The sequence below is a fragment of the Trachemys scripta genome, chromosome 13 (assembly GCF_013100865.1).
Source record: "Trachemys scripta elegans isolate TJP31775 chromosome 13, CAS_Tse_1.0, whole genome shotgun sequence".
NCBI classification, from domain to species: Eukaryota; Metazoa; Chordata; order Testudines; family Emydidae; genus Trachemys; species Trachemys scripta.
This window is the reverse complement of record NC_048310.1, coordinates 28442469-28464968: the sequence shown is the minus strand read 5'-3', so window position 1 is coordinate 28464968 and position 22500 is coordinate 28442469.

The following is a 22500-nucleotide window of genomic DNA, read 5'->3' as shown; positions in this document are numbered from 1 at the left end:
AATAATGTGTATAACTGTAGCACCTAGGAATTTGAGGCATGCAACAGGACCCCCTTGAGCTAGGTACTGTACAAATACAGAACAAAGAGATGGTCCCTGCCTCAAAGAGCTTCCAATATACGTAACAGACAAGAGACAATAGATAGATACAGATACACAGTGCAACAATGAGTGATTATTGATCAGCATGATAGGGAGTTATCAGCTTACCAGCAGCCAAAGAGTGTTAAAGTTTTTGTAGACATGACAGCAAAAGGAAAGTTTCAAGTAGGGATTTGAAGGAAGATAATGAGGTAGCTTTTCATATGTTTAAGGGGAGCTCCTCCCAAGCATGAGGGACAGCATGGGAGAAAGCATTAAAGTCCTGCCAAATTAACTTGATACTGTTCTTTGGTGAAATTACGAGTTTGGTTGATTGACTGTTGATATAATACTCTCAGATTTCTTTAAGGTGTTTGATTCAGTACCGCAGAACATTGTGATTTTTAAAAGTAGCACTATACAAAAAAAAATAAAAAAAAAAAATCAGGATGCACATATTAAATGGATTAAAAACTAGATGACTGATAGAAAAAGAGAAGTTCTCAGCCCAGTGCTATTCAATATTTTTATAAATGACAGAAAAAAATATAAAACAATTGAAGGTAAATGTTGTACATAACACAGAGATTGGAGAAGAAATAAATCACGATCAGGTTAGGTCACTTGTACACAGCATTCTATACTAGTTTTGCTGGACACAATCAAACAATACACATTAAAACAGACAAATGCACAGTCTTAGGTCTAGGAACAGAGAATGTAGGTCAAACTTACAGGATGGAGACTGTATCCTGGAAAGCCGAGACTTTGGAAAGGGCACAGAGGTCATGGTAAATAGCCAGTTGAACATGAGCTCCTAGTGTGAGGCTGTGGCTAAAAGGGCTAATGAGATCTTTGGAGGTACACACGGCACTATTGAGTAGGAACCGTGAGGTGATATTAACTCTTTTTATATTAATGGGGAGACCAATTTTGGTAACCACACTTTAAAAAGGATTCTGTAGTTATGCTTGTTTTGTTTTTTAGCATCTTCAAAAGGCCAATTAATTTATAATTAGTCACCTGTGGTGAGTACAGGAAAATCTGCACAAGAATACCTAGAACAAAAGTAGTACAAGTAGCCATCCTCACCCCTCAAAAAGCCTGTAGTATTGCTATTAGCAGCTGTAGTATTTGAATAATTACTGTGGAATTCTGAAGGATTTTTAATAAATGGAAACATTATTTTGTTAGTGAAACTGACAAGGCAGAAATCAGGATTCACACCACTGCCTTGAAAACCTGCTATTTTTCATATCTACAATGCTTTTGCACGACAGAGCGGAAAGCAGTGCAAGCCAGCAAAAGTTTAACAATTTGTTGGCTGCTCCCTGAACAACTGATGCACATCTCTAAGGTACACATGTGTAATGATCTACTACCCTATGTGGCACTAGATCAGGGTATGCAGCGTGTTGTTGAGAACTTTGGAATGCATACAGTAGTTAATTAAAGAGGAGGCACTGGGAGCATTTCAAGGCTATAAATTTCCCTTCGTACCTTATGGAACTCAGTGCTGAATCTTTCCATGTGTCAGCTTCTAACTGACAAACTCTTTTTGACCTTATCCAGCATTTTGGACTAACTGTCTGTGGTGGGAAAGAAGGGGTTCTTGCTATTAGTCACAGAGACTTGCTTTGAGACACGTCATAGGAAACTCAGGACTCTTCCTCTATCCATTGGTGTTTTAAAGGACTCAATGCAAAGACGACACATGGCGTTTTATAATCCAAGTGCTCTACAACAACATAAATTAATATAATTTTGCAATCAAACCGGCAACCATTTAAATCAGATGTTTCGTTGTATCTATGGGTATCAGATATCAGAAAATATATGTATTAGTGAGTCTGTAGATTATTAAATGACAGTTGAGATGCCAACTTTCCTTTTTTATCTTGGAAGATATTCCCAGGATCTGTGACATCTGCGGTGGCTAATCCCCCATAAAGAAACTGACATTAAAAGGAATTCACACTGTGGTAAAGCCATACTCCCATTACAATGGCAGCTATAAGTTTCCAAAGCTCTCCTGGATTCTGGGCTGTAGAACATGAGTAAAGAATGATAAGGTCGGTTTCCAGATTAACAAAGCAGACAAATAGATTATAGATTGTGACTTTGGAACAGCTACTGACAGTGGATGAAATCTTTCCTGTAAAGTATTGATCGTTTCCACATACTATAGTCCTCACTGGTGACCCGTGTATATAATACAAGTAATAATTATTTTAAATTCCTGTCCATGACATTTTCAGCATGCAGCTTAAACACGTTATATTTGGAAAGCAAAATGTATAGTGGCATTCCTTCCAAACATTCACTGTAATTTACACAAGAATAGGTAATTCATAATATTTTCTCAGTGAACAAAAACTAAATGAGAAAAGGGAATGTACACATATTTTACTGTACTGCTTTACTGTGGGTGATTAATGATTTCAGTCTTGCCTCTGTCTTGTCCTCTCTTTATGTTCTTAGTACATTTTCTGAACTCTCACTCCAAAGTTCTAGATGAAAAGTCTGGGATCTTCTACTCTCTTTCTTCTGACCTTTATAACCACTCCTCCTCCATGGAAGGCCACAAGGCTTTATCTTTGATACGGTTCTTTCCTTTTTCTATCTTCTCCTTTTGACATGCAAGCTTTAATGTCAGACACCACCATTGTGCAGGTGAAACACTGGATTACATTGTCGGATCCCCTTCACCTTTGTTTTGACTTTATCAGCTTCTTGCTGCACTGTAACTTCTTACTAAGGAATGGTTCAAAGACTGAAGTTCTCCTTCTGGATAGAAGGTCCATTTCACGCCACATCTCTGGTTCCACCATCATCCTACTGTCAGTATTGCCAGTGACTGATTTATTGAAATAGACATAAAATGCTGCTTTCCAGCATTACTGGATTGAGAGACTGGACCCAGAAATTGGAAGATCTCTAGATACAAGGCCATTGTGCTGGCCGGCAGTTTCTCTAGTGAGCTCATAGTTTCCCTAACACGGTGTGAAGATGTTCACTAGGAGGGTGGTGAAGCACTGGAATGGGTTACTTAGGGAGGTGGTGGAATCTCCTTCCTTAGAGGTTTTTAACGTCAGGCAAAGCCCTGTCTGGGATGAATTAGTTGGGAATTGGTCCTGCTTTAAGCAGGGGGTTGGACTAGATGACCTTCTGAGGTCCCTTCCAACCCTGATATTCTATGATTCTGTGTCAGATATTCTGATTGACTAATTCTCATATTAGATCATTTGATGTTACTATTCTAGCTGCTCATCTATAATTTACACTGTAAACAGCTGCAAATTTGTACATAGCTGTAAACAGAAGCTACGTATGGAGAAGAATACCTTCGAGAAAACTGCATCCGCAGCAGGGAAACTAGCATGTGGAAGCCAACTACATTTGCTTTCAACATTTGGTCCTTCTGGAAAGATTTCAAACAGGGAGCAGCGTTGGATCCATTATTGTTAGAAATTGTCAGTTCCTCCCTTTGGGAGAGCAAGATTAAAATCTCTCAAATAAGGAATTGATAGGTCATTGTTCAAGCTCAATCACAACCAAAGATTGACTCTAGCTCTTTAGAGCTGTGCAGCATTTGGATCTAGCTTTACTTCTAGAACAATCATATTTTCCGCTAGGTTGAGACATATGACTTTTCTTACTCAAATTATCAAGTCATCTTCAGAGTACGTGCTGTATTTATTTGAATAGTTTCTATGTTGAAAACTGGGAATGGTTATTATTGTATATAGGTTCCATTTATTTTAATCAACACTACTAGATCTTTTAAAAATAAAGCCTTTTATGCGTCCTTGCATGACAGTAATCAAGATATAAGTGAATACTCTGCGTCAACATAACTATGTATCAATTTGCGCAGGGACATGTAACAAGATATGCTATTGCTATAATGCATTGGATTTCATAGGTCAATTGCCTCTTTCTCTTTATTCTCTTCAGAACATTCTTCTACTAGTTACATATTCTTTGGGTTAGGGTCAGTGCTGCTTCTGCATTTAGAATACAGCAGATCAACCAACTAGTAGAATGTGCTTTCCATGAGTTCTTAGCCAAAACATTACAATGACCATAATAGAATAAGTTAATAACTGCAGGTCAGCGTTAGTGAAAAGCCTGAAAGATGATGAGAACTGAATTACATCAGTGCAATGCCATTTAGAGAAGGGTTTGATCCACTGATGATTCAACACTCTAAAAGAATATGACCAGTGCATATATTTAAAAAAAATGTGTTTTCCCCCCAGAAAGTGGTTGTCCACATTTTCATTATTTATTGATTAATTATGTATGTGTCAAGAGCCATTTAAGTACAATAAGAAATTAAGAAATGAAGCAATGAGAAATGTAGGCTGAACTGCAAGAAAATTCCTTAACCAAGGATTCTATTAGGATAAATCTCCCCAAGAGAAGATGTAAGTTGTTGTAGATCCAAACTGGCTTGTCTTAGAGGGTAAACTCTTTGGAGCAGGAACCATCTGTTTATGTTTATACAGTAGCCAGCACAATGATATCATGACTTCTAGGCACTAAGCAACACAAACAAACAAGAAGGGTATACACTAGATGAACACGCAGGTCTTTCTTGGTGACATTCTGCAATACCTATGAAAACAAACGGTGAGATATAATGAAAAAACAGCCATTCGCTGTAAGATTCTGGGAGTTGTGCAACTGCAGGTAAGTGTGGATCCCATGTGTATTAGATGTCTAAAAATAGATGTATTGGGATGTTAACATCATTGTGGAATCAGCATGTAAGTTTAGGAAACTCTTGTGTGATGGTTTCAGGGTTTGTTCCATAGGGCCAATGCATTCTGGCATGGTGCACAACTTGTAATATCTACACAGTAGTTTCTGCCGGGTGTCAAGCAAATACATAACTGATTGAAGGAACAAAAACAATGAAATGTTGGACTTAAACATGGAGTTTTTATATTATTGCGAAGTTGTGTCCAATATCTCTGCATTTATACCTAAATCTCAGACGTATTTAGTGTTTTTGGAAAAATGAATTTTATTTCAACGGTAACAGCTTTACATCATGAATGCAGAGGGATGTTGTATTCTACAAAAGTAAAAATGTTCAAATTGGCCCCAAGCAATGAAACTATAAACGATCTATCCTAAAGTTACTGTATACAAAAAACTCCCCTTGGTCTTTCAGTGGACATAATGTGCATGCAAGAGCTGTAGGTTTAGACCTTAACATGATTAATATTATGTGGAAGGCTGGGCAGTTCCTAAGGAGTAGGTCTTTGAGACTGGTGGGCATTATAGACATCTTTCTTTCAGGCTAAATGAGGAAGCCGTTAAATGCCCCTTTGTTTAGTAATGCCTGTAACAATAGAAGCCACCACCCAAATCACAGACCAGCATGACAAGGCTGTGCATGTTCCCCCACCCCTCAGAATACAGGCCCATGGGCAGGAGGAGTATGTTGGGGATGGATAGAGATACTAGATAGCTCTGCCACCCACAGAAAAGGCTGGACTAGGAATTGAGTCATGCAGTCTGAGTTTTGTATGTAAATGCTCGAAGCTGGGGTTCATGGTGCAGCTGTATGTTCTGGGAGCAAGAAGCAGGCAGCGGCACATAGGAGCAGAGAAGGCAGCAAGAAGCCAATGGAACATCAAGAAAAGTACTGGTAATGTGGTCCTCAGAGAAAGCCAAGAGAGCTTTTTGGGTAGTGTGGTGGCTGGAAAGAGGCTTGGAACTGCGAGCAAAGAAACTGCCTCCTGTAGTTGATTCATACTGCGTTCAGGGAAACAAGACTTTGTACTTTTTTTTTGTAAGTGAACCAAATTGCACCAAAGAAATATCTGACTGCATCACCAATTTCTCCCCCTACCAGGAATAACCTACGAGACCCTGAATATTGGTAACCTGCCTGGACTATAGAGGGGTAACATGAACATCTTGCATTTACATAGTGCCTGTCATCCCAAAATACCACACCCCTCAGTGAAAGGCACCCAACTCTGGAATGAAAAATTGCAGCAAGTGGCTAGCAGTTTGAAATGGAAAGTGAAGCAGAAAATTATATTTTATATTCAATTAAAAATAGAAAGGGAAATAAGCTAGAAAGACAGTAGTTAATAACACTGGAATTTGATAAGGACACCAGAACTAAAACTTCATGTTATCAAACTCTTCCTTTGGAGGATCCTTTTTCTACGTAGCCATGCAGAAGCTCAAGAGTCCATCTGATCATTTGGGTAGTTTACTAAACCACCTGGGATGAGATTTTTGTACTGTGCCTCCAAATGGCACAGCATAGAACTCACAGCCAAAGGGGAAGCAATGGTAGTCACCTTTAAGTCACCTTTGCACACTGCTGATTCTGGGCTACTCTGGGGGCTGAAATGGCATTGTGTAATTTAGACATCCCCAGCAGCTTGTCTCTGGCTGCCTAAGGATGGCGCTACCCAGAATCCTATAGTACTGCACTATGTGTCCACCCCCAACACATCCCTCCTGCCCTGGGCCCCTTATTTGGAGGGATGGGGAACATGTGTCCCTAAGAGCACTTCTGTTTTTTGTCAGCTAACTTAATCTTGTTTTATTTCACAACTATCTCAAGGCAGCGTTTCAAATTCAGGAGTAAAATCCTCAGCCAAATTAACAAGCTGGTGCTGTGTACTGTCTCTTTAAAGGAGTAGCAAACTGGATAATGTTTTGCAAGTGCCACAGTGACAGGGTCTGAACACTGCAGAGGTGATAGTTTGCAGGAGACTTGGGCTTTTGGAGTCACCCCGCAATGAAGTGGTAGAAGCCAGGGTGAGGTCTTTGTGCTCTGAGCAGGCTGCTGGGGTCAGGGCTCTGAGCCACAGCTGCAAGCACAGGTGCTCCCAGGGTTACAGGGCAGGCAATGACACAACCCTTACTGGTCTAGGTGAACCTCCAAAGCATCACATATGTACACCAGTTTACAGTGGCTCTATGCTATCAGGTATGTGTCAGGTGAATTCTCCCCTGGCTGGCTGCAGGGCTCTTGTACTCCACCACCACAATATATAGGGGGCATAGCAGAGAATCGCTCTATGGTATCAGGATTTGTTTGTTTGGGTTTTTTAAGATTTATCATCATCAAGTGTATTTGGAATTTATTTAAATGTTGGGAATCTTTCTGAGAATAAAGGTACTTAGAGCTGGTGACATGAAATCAAAGTGGCAGATTCTTCCACCTTTAGTCCTGCTGTGCAGTACTTCACTTCTCAAGTAGTCCCAATGAAGTCAATTTGCTTCCCTCCCAAATTAATGGGACTTCTTGAGGAGGGAGTACTACCCACTGGAAGTTGGCACAATCTATCCCAAAATAAAAAATTCCAGAGGTCCAAGGCTGTTACCAATCTTCTTCCTTGCCGAAACCCCCAAACCCACGTGTTCAAGAAACCATGACATGAACTAAGGAGTCCTATTTGTCTAAAGTGATTCAAAATGCTGTCCTGAAAAGAACCCTCTATTCACCTCCGTTCCAGCCTGCTGCTAAATTTCTCAGTTTAAAATCCATGCAAATCTAATGCAATGAAGAAGTTTGATGAAAATGAAATTAATGTAATTTGGTACATTTGAGGATTTGGAAGAATCGCCCTTTCTTTTGAACATATAAAATGAAAAGATCCACCATCCCCAGAAGGCTGTGAATAATTATTTTTACTAACAGGACGGCCAGAAATTTTTAAACACTTACTTAGCACAGGATTTCAAGATCAAAAAAATTAACTTTTAAGTTTTTCCCCAGATTCCTTCCCCCAGCAGATTTCACAAAGAACTTTTTTTTAATTTTTCCCCCCATTAAAAATAAATGAAATTAATAAAACCAGAGAGGCAGCATTTTTATTAATTTAAATTTTGTATGGGTACATGTTTATGAACACAGATGTGGGAGTTCAAAATACAAGTCATTAGGAAAACTGATTGCAGTTCTTTCACTTTGTTAACTTGTAGAGAATGGCACCAGGCTTGACTCTGCCAGGTTTACTCATTGACTCTTATTTCACCAGCTGAGCTGTAGCCATTTGAGAAACATCTTTGCAGTCAATCTCCTAACATCATATCCGTTTACACCAGGTGCAGAGCTGGCCTAATGTGAATAAGGTGTTGGAATGATAAAAGCCAAAATAGAGGCCAGATTTTCAGTGACACTGCTGTACGTCCAGAGCAACGCCATTGCAATCAATAGAGCTTCTCAGTGCTATTTCCATGAGGTTATTCAAGAATTACACTTATATAACTAAGAACAAATTTTGGCCCAGACTCACCAGGATTTATGCAAACAAATTGTAATAAACCTTTTTTTCCTCTACCAGCTATTTAAAAAGAACATGAAGTAGTAGAACATTTATATTGCCGCAAATTCACAAATCTCTTCTAAACATCTCTCTCTCTCTTCTGGGTTATATTCTACCTACTTGAATCCCACTGCAGTTGGATGAATGATTCTTCTTCACTTCCTGACCTACTGTGCCATGTGCTATCCTGTTCAACAGTTGGCATGTTTTACCCTAGAAGTGGCTACACTCCAGCAACGACTGAAGTGATTCTGGCCTAGATGGAGCCTTCAGGCTCAACCCACAACACGTAACTGCTCTGCCTCAGGAGCAAGAAGAAATGGTGACTCTGGGCAAAAGTAAGTAACTGTAGCCCTTGAAAATGTTCAACTTAGTTCCCCTCTCATGCCTGATCAATTAATCTGGACAGAAACTGGGGAGAGCAGGGATGAGGCCAAGGTTCAAAGTCCAAAGGGCAGGAGCTGCACTACTTCAGCAGATCCAAAGACAAGGCCCAGGTAGGCTCCCCAATGGTGGAGGTTTCACACACCCACTCAGCACCTGATCCACAGGGGATGAGAGTCCGTTACAGATTCTGATGTGTTGTGCATGCTTCAGCAATTCATGTTTTTAAGCTCTGGAGGTCTCCACTTCGAAGTTCAAACCTCAGTGCATTAGCCAAGATGGCAGCCATCACAAAAGCTTGGGGGCTGGTTCAGGATTCAAACTGCTTTGAGTTTCACACTTGAGGGCGAGCCTCCTTTGTCTAAAGGAAGTACATAACCCACTGTCCAATGTGTGTTACAAAAGCTTCGTCTCTGTGCCGGATCCTCAGGGGATGTGAGTCTGTCATAGTTGTCAGCTCCAAAGCCTGGCTCTTGAGCTCAAGCTGTAGAGAGCTTTTGGCTTTAGAGGTTTCTGGGCCAACACGCTGCCCATTGAACAAGATGACTGTTCTCACACTTAGACCCCCTTATTGTTCCGGTCAGCAGAATATGATGAGCACATTCTACCCTTGTGTGCACTTGTTTCTCTTACTGATTGTATATAAAGTGGGCCAGATTCCCAGCTGGTGCAAATCAGCAAAGCCAGTGGAGTGATGCCATTTTACATCAGCTGAGGATCCACAGTAAAATATTTTAAAGCACCTATGTGTTTTAGGAGTTTGTCCCATTGGCTTTCTATGAAATATAGGTGCCTCAGTCACTTAGGCACTTTTGAAAATCTTACCCCTAGACTAGCATGTTTATAAGTACTTTGGGATTCTTCAGGATAAAATTATATACCATTTGCATAGATTCTCTCAGTCTCCCTCCATTACCATCACTGCCACCTACTTTATATGTTATGCAAAGTCAAAACAGGAAATCCCACATTCAATTAAAGTTTCATGCTGCACTCAGTGGGCGGAAACAGACTGAACCAATCTGCAAAGAGCCACTGTGTGAAAATGCAACAGCATAGGACAACCCTCAGATCACATTACTGCAGCTAAGACTTACTCTTGAATCATCATGGACCATAGGAAAGAGCAGCCCCACCCCGTGCTACTCTTAATGTCTGTTGGATACGGCTCAGGCCATCAGCTCGTCTGTGCAAATCAGCCATTACCAGGAAATGCCTGCACCATGGCCATCTGGATTGTTTTTCTAAAATGACTGTAAAAAAACAATAAATGTGTTTTCTATACATTTGTGACTGAAGGCATGTAAATAAAGCAATTCTAGAGCCTGCCTCCCTTCTGTTCCCAGGGCCGGATTAACATTCCTGTGGGCCCGGGGCTATTAGATTTTGTGGGGGACCAGTATACAAGTCTCTTTCCTAATTTAAAACAAAATGATCACAATTATGGCATCAAGGCTATTAACGCTATAATAAACTTGCCTTTTAATTAATATAAAGCAGTTCTGTGGTTACAATTCAGTCTTCAAACATGCAAGCACCGCCCCTGCAGCTCCCACTGGCCAGTTCCTGGCCAACAGGAGCTACAGGGACGGTGCTGGGGATGGGGGCAGCGCGCAGAGCTGGAATACGTATTGTGCTAAAGGATCACTTTTTGATTGTGAGGCACTCAGATACTAGAGAGATGGCGGCACATAATAATTTAAGCTATAGGCTCCCTTTGGAGAGGGCTAACTCTGTTCATTTCCAGTGTTTTCTTTGTCCTTGGCAAGGAACTCTGATCCACTGCAAGTGTGGGAAGTCTGCCTCATTCAAAAATAAGGCTTATTCCATTCACTTTGGCAGAAGCGGTGTAGTGCCCACTGAAACCTCACAGACTTCTCCACACCTGCTGAGTCCTGCATCCCGGTTAGGTCAGGATCAGACATCAACAAGCAGCCTTGAGAACACTTCTGGTTGCGCTGGGACTACCACACCTATCTGGGGCTATCACAGTGAGAAAACATGTACAAATGAGGGCTGAGCAAAACTGCAGTTTTAAAGACCTGAGTCCAGATATGTACACTGTGCAGAGCTTTTAAAATGCTTTATTTCAAAGAATAGGAAAAATCAAGCATTTGTGACCTGAGTATATCAATGTATTTTGCTAGTGATATTTCTGTATCACTCCCTGCCATAGTATCGTATCAAGCGTGACACAATAGTAATGAAAAAAAATGAATAAAGTAATTTAAAAAACATTGCTGATGTCTTCTAGTACTTAGTGAGAGTACACACTATTATCTCATTGAGCAGATTTTAATTGTTGTGTTGTATTATTGTTATAGGCGTGTATGACTCCTTACAGACTAGGAGAGGACTCTGCCCCAAGGAGCTTGCCATCTAAATTAGACTTCTCAGGAAGGGATGAAAATTTAAAAAGGTAGTAGGTAGATGTTCTGGGGTGCGCTAGTCACTGTCGGATGGCGCCTTCTTCTGGTGATTTTGGGGATTAGCTCCACCCAGCTCAGCACCCCCTTTCTTACAGGGGAGAAAGTGAGCTCTACAAGCAACAGCCAGCGCTGCCTTCCTTCAGGCTTTCCATCCCCTAGGAGGCCATCCTTTCTTTCCATTTATCTATACCCAAATGATAGGGTTGCCTCTCCCTCTAATTAGCTCTTCAGCTGTGGCCCTACTTAACTAATCCTCTATTTAGGTCCCAGTGAAACTATATTGGTGGGGACTTGTGTGACAGAGTACGGAGTCAACTCCTGGCTCAGAACCCCTGTCACAGGAGGGGATTTGGGGCAATATCAGTTACAAAAGTGAAAGATTATGAGATCAGAGGAATATCAATGAGAGACCACCAGTAAAGAAGGCTCGATGTGGATCAAGGATGCTGAGATTGTGGGGAAAAAGCCACCCTAATTTGAAACCTACGGCTGGAATACCATCTGTCCAGGCAGTCTGGGCCATTCAATCTATGTCATAGCAGATGCTGGCCCAGCAGTTAATACTAGTCTATGCTGGGCCAGCACAGAGATTCCCTTACACCTCCACTTTGTCCACAGCTCCCCTCTTTAACCCCACTGTGGAACTTATTGGATATGGAGGATACTAATGGAACCTCTTCCCAAGGGCAAATTTCACCATTATTGTATATTCATATTAATCTAAAAATTAGAAACTGTGGAATAGATATTTTTGTGTAAGACAGCATTGAAGTTTCTACCATATAGAAGATATTTGAATCAGAATGAAATACTCCATGCAAAAAGCTCTTTTAGTATTGCACAATGAAGCACTGAAAAGTCAGAGAACACCATAGTTAAAACTACATGTGCAACTCTGCACCCTTGTACATATGCAATCTTTAGTTACATGATCACATACTGTTCCTCAAATAATAAAATAGATCATTTTGTCCCACAACTTTAGATTGCTTAAGCCTGTGCTTAAGACTCATTGAAGTTGGTGCATAAGTGTTCCTGAATTGGGGCCTAATTTAGATATTATGTGTCAGCACCTCTACAATTTTTTCTCCCCACCCAGCAGCAGATCAGTCTTTAGGTGCAGGTCCGGGGATAAGGCAGTTAACTATGTTAAGACAAAACTGTTACCTTAACTAGAACAGTCACTGCTGCTCCCACCAGGATATTGAAAAATAGACATAACTTGCTACGAACCAGATTAAAAAAAAATATGTAACTTCTGCTTGCCTCTTTTCTGTGTTTGAGTAAGGAATTTACTGTGGAGAGTTTACTGCTAGCCATCCCTCTTCAGATATACTAGATTAGTAGGTCTGTTTCTTGGAAAATGTCATAATCTTTCATTTTTCTTCCAAGATTGTGCATTGCTGTATTACAATTATTTTCTTCTTTTGTGTTACATTCTTATCCTGACATCATTTGTTATATATCAAATCGAAACACAGTGATAGTCTGTTTACCAGATATCAAAATACTTCTTATGAGATTCTGTTTGGGCTTTTTTGCAAGTATGATTTCATGCATAATACATCATTCATTTATATGTGTGGTAGCCTTTCATGTATTATACTTGAAAAAGTGCAAGTACACATTATAATGCAGAGTATTTCAACACAGAATGAAACAATGTGGTACATGCTAGAAATTCAGATGATCAGACAAAAGTTTCCCCAAACCATTGATGTCTTATGCCATTAGTTAGAACTATAATGATTTCCCCTCCCCCTGCCAACTCTGCCTGCTGATTCTCTCACACCTAACATAGATATTCATAATCCCTGATGTTTCCTCTTCTCTTCCCTACTTTTCAATCAGCTCCTTCCTGCCTAAAGTAAAAATTTGCAGCCCCTCCTTATCCACGTACCTCCTCCCTAACCAGTTCCTGTTTGATTCTCTCCTGTTTACTTCTGTTCCTCCCTAGCTAAAATAAATTACTAAAGACATTCTAAACACATGAAACTACTAGTTAAAAGAGCATGTTCAAGTTCTTACAACCATTCAGATAAATTCTATTTGTGGCCTTAAGCAAGCCTGAAACATTTTCCAAAAAACAATGCAGATTGATAAGAATTGGATATAATCTTTCAGGTTACTGAGCAGTTCAAATTATGTGGCTAAATTCATGTTAATTATGATCTCATTGATTTGTTATTTTTTTCACTGAAAAAATCAAGTATATTTGGTTGGGGGGAGAAAAAACAAGCCTCAAGCATATAACCAAGAGGGTATAATAAATATTGTTTCCCCAATGTATATGCCTGCATTTTTAGTTGACTGTTTTCCCCCTTTGTGAATAACAATATATAATCATTTATTGTCTTGTTCAGCTTCATCTGTTGATGTGTAAAATCAAAATGTTGATCCTTTGTCTTCTTATACTTTTGTGTGTGGTCATAGACTAGACATAAGCAAATGAGCAGTACTCATTTAAAATAAGTATTGACAGACTTCATTAATCATTACTTTTGCTTATCCTTCTGGCTTTCTGAAGGATTTAAGTGGTACTGTAATCAACACATTAAACAGAGTAATGAAGAACACAGCAAAAATCTCATCTCACTTTTTCCTCTGGTTCTTGAATATAATGTTTGTTTACAATAGAACTAGCTATCACCATGTGTCAAATAAACAGCAATTTTTGAGATTTACAAAATATCTTCAATTTTCTCTAAAGTGATCACGCTTACGGAAAAGATTTTTGCTAATAATTTGAAAGCCATATTATACTACACTTACGAGTAGTACGGTAACAATTTACATTTATATATTACCTTGCATCACAAAGCAATTTACAGCTCACGCACAGATCATCATTACATCCCTAGTGAAACGCAGATACCTTTCAGATAAAATTTGGCAACTGAGAGTCTATGCTGCTCTGTGCTATTAAACAAGAATTCTGGGCAGGTAATAATAAAAGAAAATCTCCTTATGGCAGGGGTAGGCAACCTATGGCACGCGTGCCGAAGGCAGCACACGACCCGATTTTCAGTGGCACTCACACTGCCTGGGTCCTGGCCACCAGTCCGGGGGGCTCTACATTTTAATTTAATTTTAAATTAAGCTTCTTAAACATTTTAAAAACCTTATTTACTTTACATACAACAATGGTTTAGTTATATATTATAGACTTATAGAAAGAGACCTTCTAAAAACATTAAAATGTATTACGGGCACACGACACCCTAAATCAGAGTGAATAAATAAAGACTCGGCACACCACTTCTGAAAGGTTGCCGACCCCTGCCTTATGGTTTCATTTGAGTAAATATAATGGCCCAATCCTGCTGCCAGTGAAATCAAGGGAGTTTAATCAATGTCTTCATTAGAAACAAGATTGTGCTCTTTAAGACTGTAACTACCTATTGGGCTAGGACCCATTCTTTTGGGAAATTACATATGGGTTTCAAATGAGCAAAAAAGTGTTTGAGATAGTGATTTACAATTAATCTGAAATACATACCTCTGACAATCATAGGACTCCAAGAGCTGGAGATTTGAGGAAAAAAGCACCAAATACTGCAGTATTCACTATAAAGTCATAAGCATTGGAAACACTGATTGAGCTACCTCTTTTACACTCTAAAAGAATGGAGTTTACTGTTATACTAATGCTACATAAGTCTGACTGAAATTCACTTTCTTTCATAACACAAGACCAAGGGAACGTTCAATGAAACTGAAAGGGGGGTAAATTCAAAACAGATAAAAAGGAAATACATTATCACACATTGCACAAACAGCCTATGGAACTCATCACTACAAGATAGCATCAAGGCCAAGAGCTTAGCAGGATTAAAATAAATATTGGCTGTTTATATAGATAATAAGTATGCCTTAGGTAATAATGGTAAATATTAAGACAGACAAAAAAAATTTAAGGAATGTAAATCTTCATGCATCTGGGCATAAACTAACCTCCAACTACTGGGGATTAGCAGGAAACTGTCCCTAGGAGCATGTTACCCCGTAACTGTCTACTGCATGGTTTCTCGCACCTTCCTCTGATCTTTAACTGTCAGATACACTATGATCAACTAGATGAACTCCTGGATTGATCCAGTGGCAATTCCCATATTCATGAAATATAAACGTTAAATGCTGGAGAAGTTTGTACGCTTTAGTTTTCATGTTTTAAGGAAAGAAAGAAGGAAAGGCCTAATTGACCAACACTGAAAAATATTGAGTAATAGGAAGCAATGTGAGTATCCTGTCAGAGTCAATCAGAAAGCATGTACTTCCACACATAGTTTAGACTGTATTCCTCATGCAGTCTGACAAGGCCCTTTTGAGTTGTTCAAATCTAGATCTTCTCAGACATTCAAGCATTAAATACTTTGGCACAACAACATTAACCAGCAATGACATAAGGAATTTAGGTCTAACCAAACAGATTTCATAAACCCATCTCAACAATGTTGTGTCTCTTAAAGAGACTCAATCTTTTTTGCGGGAGGAGGGGTGACTTTTCCCCCAAAATATTGCCGAATAAATCAATTATATGCTTGTTATTTAGTACAGTTCTTTTGACAGCCCTCATCACAACCAAGCGTGAGCAGAGCAAAAGTAGCTTTGCTTTCCTGGTCAGAACAAGGGTACCACGATGCCAAAGATCATGGACTGCACTGAACCTATCAATAGAAAAACCACAAAGCAGCACTGTAAGATCAATATAGCCCTATTACTCCCCTCATAAACTAAAAGTATCTCCCCACCAGCCCATACCAGATAAGTTATCCTTGGATATCTTGGGGAGCAGAAATCAAAGGGGTGTTCTGGAAGGCAAGTCTGCCAGATCATCTCTCATCGTTTCTTCTTATTTAGTGCCTGCAGCTACCTGCCAATTCCCAGTCCCACCCAATCTGTTTTGAAGTATTCACGATAATAAATGGGGTTGGTTCCAAATGATAAACATAGATCCAAGCCTAGACAAATTTGGAGAGTGTTCAGAATAGTATTTTACATTTCTGCTGCACCTCCCAGACAAGGATTTTGAAGTGCTGTACTATTATATATAAACACAAACATCAAAGGCTTGAATATCGATAAGTCAAAATCATCCTTGATTTACAGATAAGGAAACTGAGGCACGGAGAAGCGATATGCCCAGGCTAACACTGAAATGTTGGCAAACATAGGCCAGAACCCATATATCTTGTACTTTAAACTAAAAGGCCATCCTGGCTCCCTTCCCTTAATCCTATTAGTTATATTCAGCATTACAAAAAGAGAGACATAGGTCCCAATTTCCAAATGTCGGTGCCTTAAAAGGACATCCTACTCCCATATTTGCAAGCTCACATCGGGTCTTGGACATATGAAATAGCTATTTGGGGCACAAATCCAGCCCTCCTCAACCCTCGCAACATCTCTGAGCTTGATGCAGGGGAACTCCATTGTCAAAGCTGCTTGACTACGGGACATGCCTTTATTTGTAATGAGAGTCTCGGGGGACAATATAAACCCTTTATGGAGAGGTGCTAAATAGATTAGTTCATGGCATCAGAACCCCAAGATATGATCAAAAAGCTTGAATAAATCTGTAATGTATATAGGGTTACAGAGAGCAAGCACGGGAGATAGAAAATTCCAAGGCACTCTATGGAGCCACAGCATTCCAATACATTTGGGTACAACACTAAATGAAAACCATATCTGTTCCACGACTCATCTTCAGTCAAAATCCTGCAACAACACAGGACCCACAGTAAACGATGAAAGCCCCATCTACGCTACAATTACAAGTGGGGCACGGGACCCAATTACAATACCACTCCATTTTGTAGAATAGAAAGCAGCTTAACTCAAGCAACTAAAACACATAGGTAGAGGAGAACAAACACTTACTTCTCCAAACTAGGTCAAAGTCTCCCCTCAGATACATATGCACAATTCCTATTTTAGTCAAAGGATATATACACACACAGCTGTGTGAGGGCAGAATTTACCCCATTACAGTGAGTATTGCAAACAATATTATTCCTAGCCAGGCATACTCAGCAGCCCAAGTGAGCTTGGCACCCCTACAAAACATTGTATTACATGTTTCCTGTCTCAACTTGTTTACAAACACTCACAGTTTAGGGCTGTAGGGGGTTTTTCCTGGAATCTAGGGAAATGGGCTGCAAAATTGCTGCTCCTCCCTTCCACACACCCTTCTGGCTTCAACTCTACTTTGTTCTTCTCTGTAGTCATTGCATGACACAGATGAGTGAGAGGATGGTCTTAATTTCCTGACCTTAATCACCTGACCTGAGCCAGCATTCCAAATGGGTAGTACTTACTATCATATGATAGTGGTCACTATCCAGTAATTTCAGTGACTATTGGTAGACCTGTTACTTCCATTGGTAAAGGGAAACAGAAAGACCAAAGTGGGTAAACTTTACTGTTAGTCATAAGGACTCAAGAACTAGCCACCAGTTGAAGATTCCAAGAACTCACAATGTACTAAATGACAGAGCTTAACTGGCTCTTTAATCTTACCTCAACTGTATGTTGCTTTTGAATAAACTCAAAGCTAATGATTTCTCCTGCCCAAATAATTATTTGTACAAGCACCATATCCTTTGTAAAATAAGGTAAAAATATTATTGTATGAGTTAAATGAAATAAAAATCCAAGTTTCTCATCTACATTTCATTAACTTGGTTTATGCTGCACATGACAAATCCATTTTCCTTTGCATATTACACCACCAAGTGGCCTAATAGCTCTTCATGTTTCCTTCTGTTTACCATGTGTTTTCTTTGGCTACATGAGTACACTTTCCTCCTTTAATGACAGAATGAAAATAGAAATAAAGAAAAGAGCTGAACAGTTATCTTTCTAAGATAATAACATACATCCAAATGGTCCATGAGCCTGGAGGTCCATCTAGAGGTTCTTATCACAGCATAAAACGATAAGCTCACTGGAGAGGGGCATGATTTTTTTTTAAAAAAATTAATCCTCTTTTCATATGGTTTTTCCTGGAAAATTTGAGTAACGTACCTTGGACAATTTTAGAATTATTTGAGCATGAGGAAAAATATAATGAGCCCATTTCTCAGCTGGTATAAACTGACCTTGAGCAATGGAACTATGGTAATTTGCACTCTCTGAGGCTCTAGCTTGGTATTTCCATATGTCTGGATCAGAATTTTTGTCTTCTAAAAACAGCTAAAATGTCATGTTTGAAGATCTCACTGAAAGTTAAATATCAAGCCAAGTTTGAGGAATTTGTTATCATGATTATTACAGTAGTGACTAGGGGCCAACTGAGATTGGGAACCCATTGTGCTAGGCACTGCACAAACATAAAATAAGAGTTTACAATCCAAGTCAAGACAGACAATGGTTAGGGGGAAAGGCTATCATAAAGCAGAGCGAACAATGCAGTGGAGTTCCAATTTCCCCCCCTTTGTTATTCAAATCCTTTCACTGGGGCTATGTTAGAAGAGGATTAGCAAGATGGAGAGACAAAGGCAGGGATGGGTCAGAGGACAGACAGAGTGAGGGAGGGGTTGGAGCAAAGAGCCAATCAGCACAGGGGATAGAACATTCGGAGTACAAACTGCAGAAAGCAGTCTGATGACTGCATCGGGATCCCTTGGTCCCTATTTGAACTGCTGTCTGCAACTGCTCTACCAGCTTCAGTCTCTGGCTTACTCCTCACTGCAGTTTCTTTCCCAAGGCCACATGGCTGGAGGGAGCTGGGATGCCACCAGAATCCTAGTACCCCAGAAATAGATTCCCCTGAATACTTTTGGGTCTGGGGGAATGCTAAAAGAGAGGTGGGAACTCCATGGAATTCCCTTTCCTACCCAGTGCAGCAGTATCTGGTAGAGCTGGGCAAACAACTGATTTTTTGGTTTGATGCCAATTCCAAAAAAGAAAAAAAAAGTCATTTGGGGTTAAATTAAATCTGATGGAATTTTTCAGTGAATCAAATAAGCCCATTTCAGGTCTGTTCCAGAGTAGGGATTCAACTTGCATCTCCCACATCACAGCTGAATGGCCTAATCACTCAGCTAAAGGTTATCAGGGGATGGGACAGAGAACAGCCATCCCTAGTGTCCACATTTTGTTCCCCTGTGTAGTCCAAGGGGATTTTATTGGGTCTATTTGAGTAAGGCAGGCAAAGGTAACTTTGGTAAAATTGTTCACATCTGTATTAACTCATAAAATTACATCAGCTACCTTCCATACACTGGCCAGTGACTCAAACTGCTGGACCACTGGGTTTGTTTCCTTCTTGATTGACCAATTTAAAGCATGTTTAATGATTAATTAACCCCATATAATATGCATTATCTGATGTCTAGCTAAATAAAATATATACTGAAATATATTAAACAGTTAAGGTCATCCATAGTTTTTAATACAAAATAATCTCACTTAATCCAAGGGGCAGAAGAGGCTGCCCAAGGATATACCTGGATTTTATTTAATATTTTCAAACATCAGTTCTATTTATAGAAGGATAATGACTCATTTATTATCTAGCACTCTTATACTAGTTGCTATGACACCGACTAAACTAAAGAACATAAAGCTCTGTAAAATATGCAGCAGATTGAAATTATTGCCACATCATACTAAAACTAACAAGAATGAGAGCTCACATTAGTTACTAAGCTCATTAGTAGTAACCAGGTTAATATATATATATTCTCCGTTGGGCAGGTGGAAAAGACAAACTATATATTTCAAGGGCAGGAGGATGCAAAGGCTCACCTATACTTATGTAAAACGCAGCTGTTTGAACCCTTAGATAATTTCACTTTATTGGGTATTGTCTAAATAGAAAGTTGTATCACTTTGACTATACTGCTATAGTTTGGTACTAGTATGTTAACGTGGTACAACTGCCCTAGTGTGGGCACAGTTATATTGGTATAAATGTGCTTACACTGGTATAACATATTCTAGTTTGGGAAAGAAACTATAAACATGCTATACCAGTATAATAACATTTACACACTTATAACTGCTTCCACGCTAAGGGTTATACCATTATAACTATATTGGTTAACAAAAAACCCACTCTCAATTTACATAGTTAGACTGTGTGTAAATCAAGCCTTGAAGTAACAAAGAACAATGCTTAGGAGCCCTACTAAACCCCCTACCCCCAGACCCCTCAACCACCCTCTGAGGCATCAAGACCCTCAAAGATCTCTCTTTTTCCCTCTTAGTTGAATTTCACGTCCCCTGAAGAAGGCCAAAAACCTACATTTGTTAAATGTACTTTTACTTTTCCATAAAATCTGTCTCAGAATTCTGCAATCAAGTTCTTATACCCAGGTTATAGAAAATGCATAGTCATTCTTTCACCTGCTAGTTAACAGATGTCTGGCTTGTTATAAACAATTTAGTCAATAGTCTGTGTAAAGGTTCTTCTATAATCAAGGTTGTGACAGGTTACACCCCACTGAGCCTGCCCATGGGCTCCCTCACCCTGTCCTGCTGTGCCAGGCCCTCAAGCCTCCTCCAGCACACACACAGGTAGGGGGACACAGCTGCAGAAAGACACAGACACTGAGATCAGCTCTGTGTGGGAAGATTCAGCTCAGGGATTGCCCAACACTCAAGTGCACACCCCCTCTGGAGCGTAAACCCAAATTTGTATTGTCTTGTGCGGCACAGAAATCTGTACAGCAAAAACTCATGAAAATTGCCCCCTCCCTCAATGTGGAGGAAGATATGCGCAGCTTTTTGCTTCCCTCCCCCTCCCCCATTAAGAATTGCACAAACTGGGTTTTAGAAAACAATACAAGTTTATTAACTACAAAGGATAGATTTTATGTGATTATAAGTAAGGCTGCGTGTCTGTCACGGAGGATCATGGAAGTCACTGATTCTGTGACTTTCCATGACCTCTATGACGTCTGGAGCGGCCGATGCTGGCTCAGGGGCTGGGGCTGCCTGAGCCAGGCAGCCCCTGGGCCAACAGCAGCAGTTTGTGTGAGGGAGGGGGCTCAGGGCTGGGGCAGGGGTTAGGGTGCGTGGTGGCGCTTACCTGGGAGCGGGGACTTCCCGGCTCCCACCGGCATGTCCCTGCAGCTCCTAGGCGGAGCAGCCAGGATGGTTCTGTGCGCTGCCTGCGCCCGCAGGTGCCACCCTCGCAGTTTCCATTGGCTGTGGTTCCCGGCCAATAGGAGCTGCGGGGCTGGTGCTTGTGGCAGAAGCAGCACATGGAGCCCCCCCTGGCCACCTCTCCCCTTAGAAGCTATAGGGACATGCCAGTCGGAGCTGGAAAGGGATGCGCTAAAGATTCATATGTCCCTTGATGCTTCAACCACCATTCCAGGGGTCATGCGTCCATGCTGATGACAGGTTCTGCTTGGTAACAATCCAAAGCAGTGCGGACCGAAACACATTCATTTTCATTATCTGAGTCAGATGCCACAGAAGAAGGATAATTTTCTTTTCTGGTGGTTTGGGCTCTGTAGTTTCCGCATCAGAATGTTGCTCTTTTAAAACTCCTGAAAGCATGCTCCACACCTCGTCACTCTCAGATTTTGGAAGGCACTTCAGATTCTTAAACCTTGGGTCGAGTGCTGTAGCTATCTTGAGAAATCTCACATTGGTACCTTCTTTGTGTTTTGTGAAATCTGCAGCAAAAGTGTTCTTAAAATAAACAACATGTACTGGGTCATCATCCGAGACTGCTATAACATGAAATATATGGCAGAATACGGGTAAAACATAGCAGGAGACATACAATTCTCCCCCAAGGAGTTCAGTCATAAATTTAATTAACGTATTATTTTTTTAACAAGCATCATCAGCATGGAAGCGAGTCCTCTGGAATGAAGAACAGGAGTACTTGTGGCACCTTAGAGACTAACAAATTTATTAGAGCATCAGCTTTCGTGGACTACAGCCCACTTCTTCGGATGCATCCGAAGAAGTGGGCTGTAATCCACGAAAGCTTATGCTCTAATAAATTTGTTAGTCTCTAAGGTGCCACAAGTACTCCTGTTCTTTTTGCGGATACAGACTAACACGGCTTCTACTCTGAAACTTGAAAGGTTTTGAGAGGGTTGGGTCTGCAGAGCTAGAGATGAAGCCTATTAACGGCTGGTAAATCAAGGACAGAGTATAATTTTTCATGTGGCTAAGGGTGTGGATGTGGTCACCCACAGCAGAAATGCATCTTTGTGTTGAGATCCCAGGGAGGAGGGGGAAATCCCAGAAGCTAAGAGAGACAGAGAAAGTCTCTTTGACACCCCGGCAGTAGGGAGAAGCAGCGTGTCTCCAGCAGCAAAGGGAGG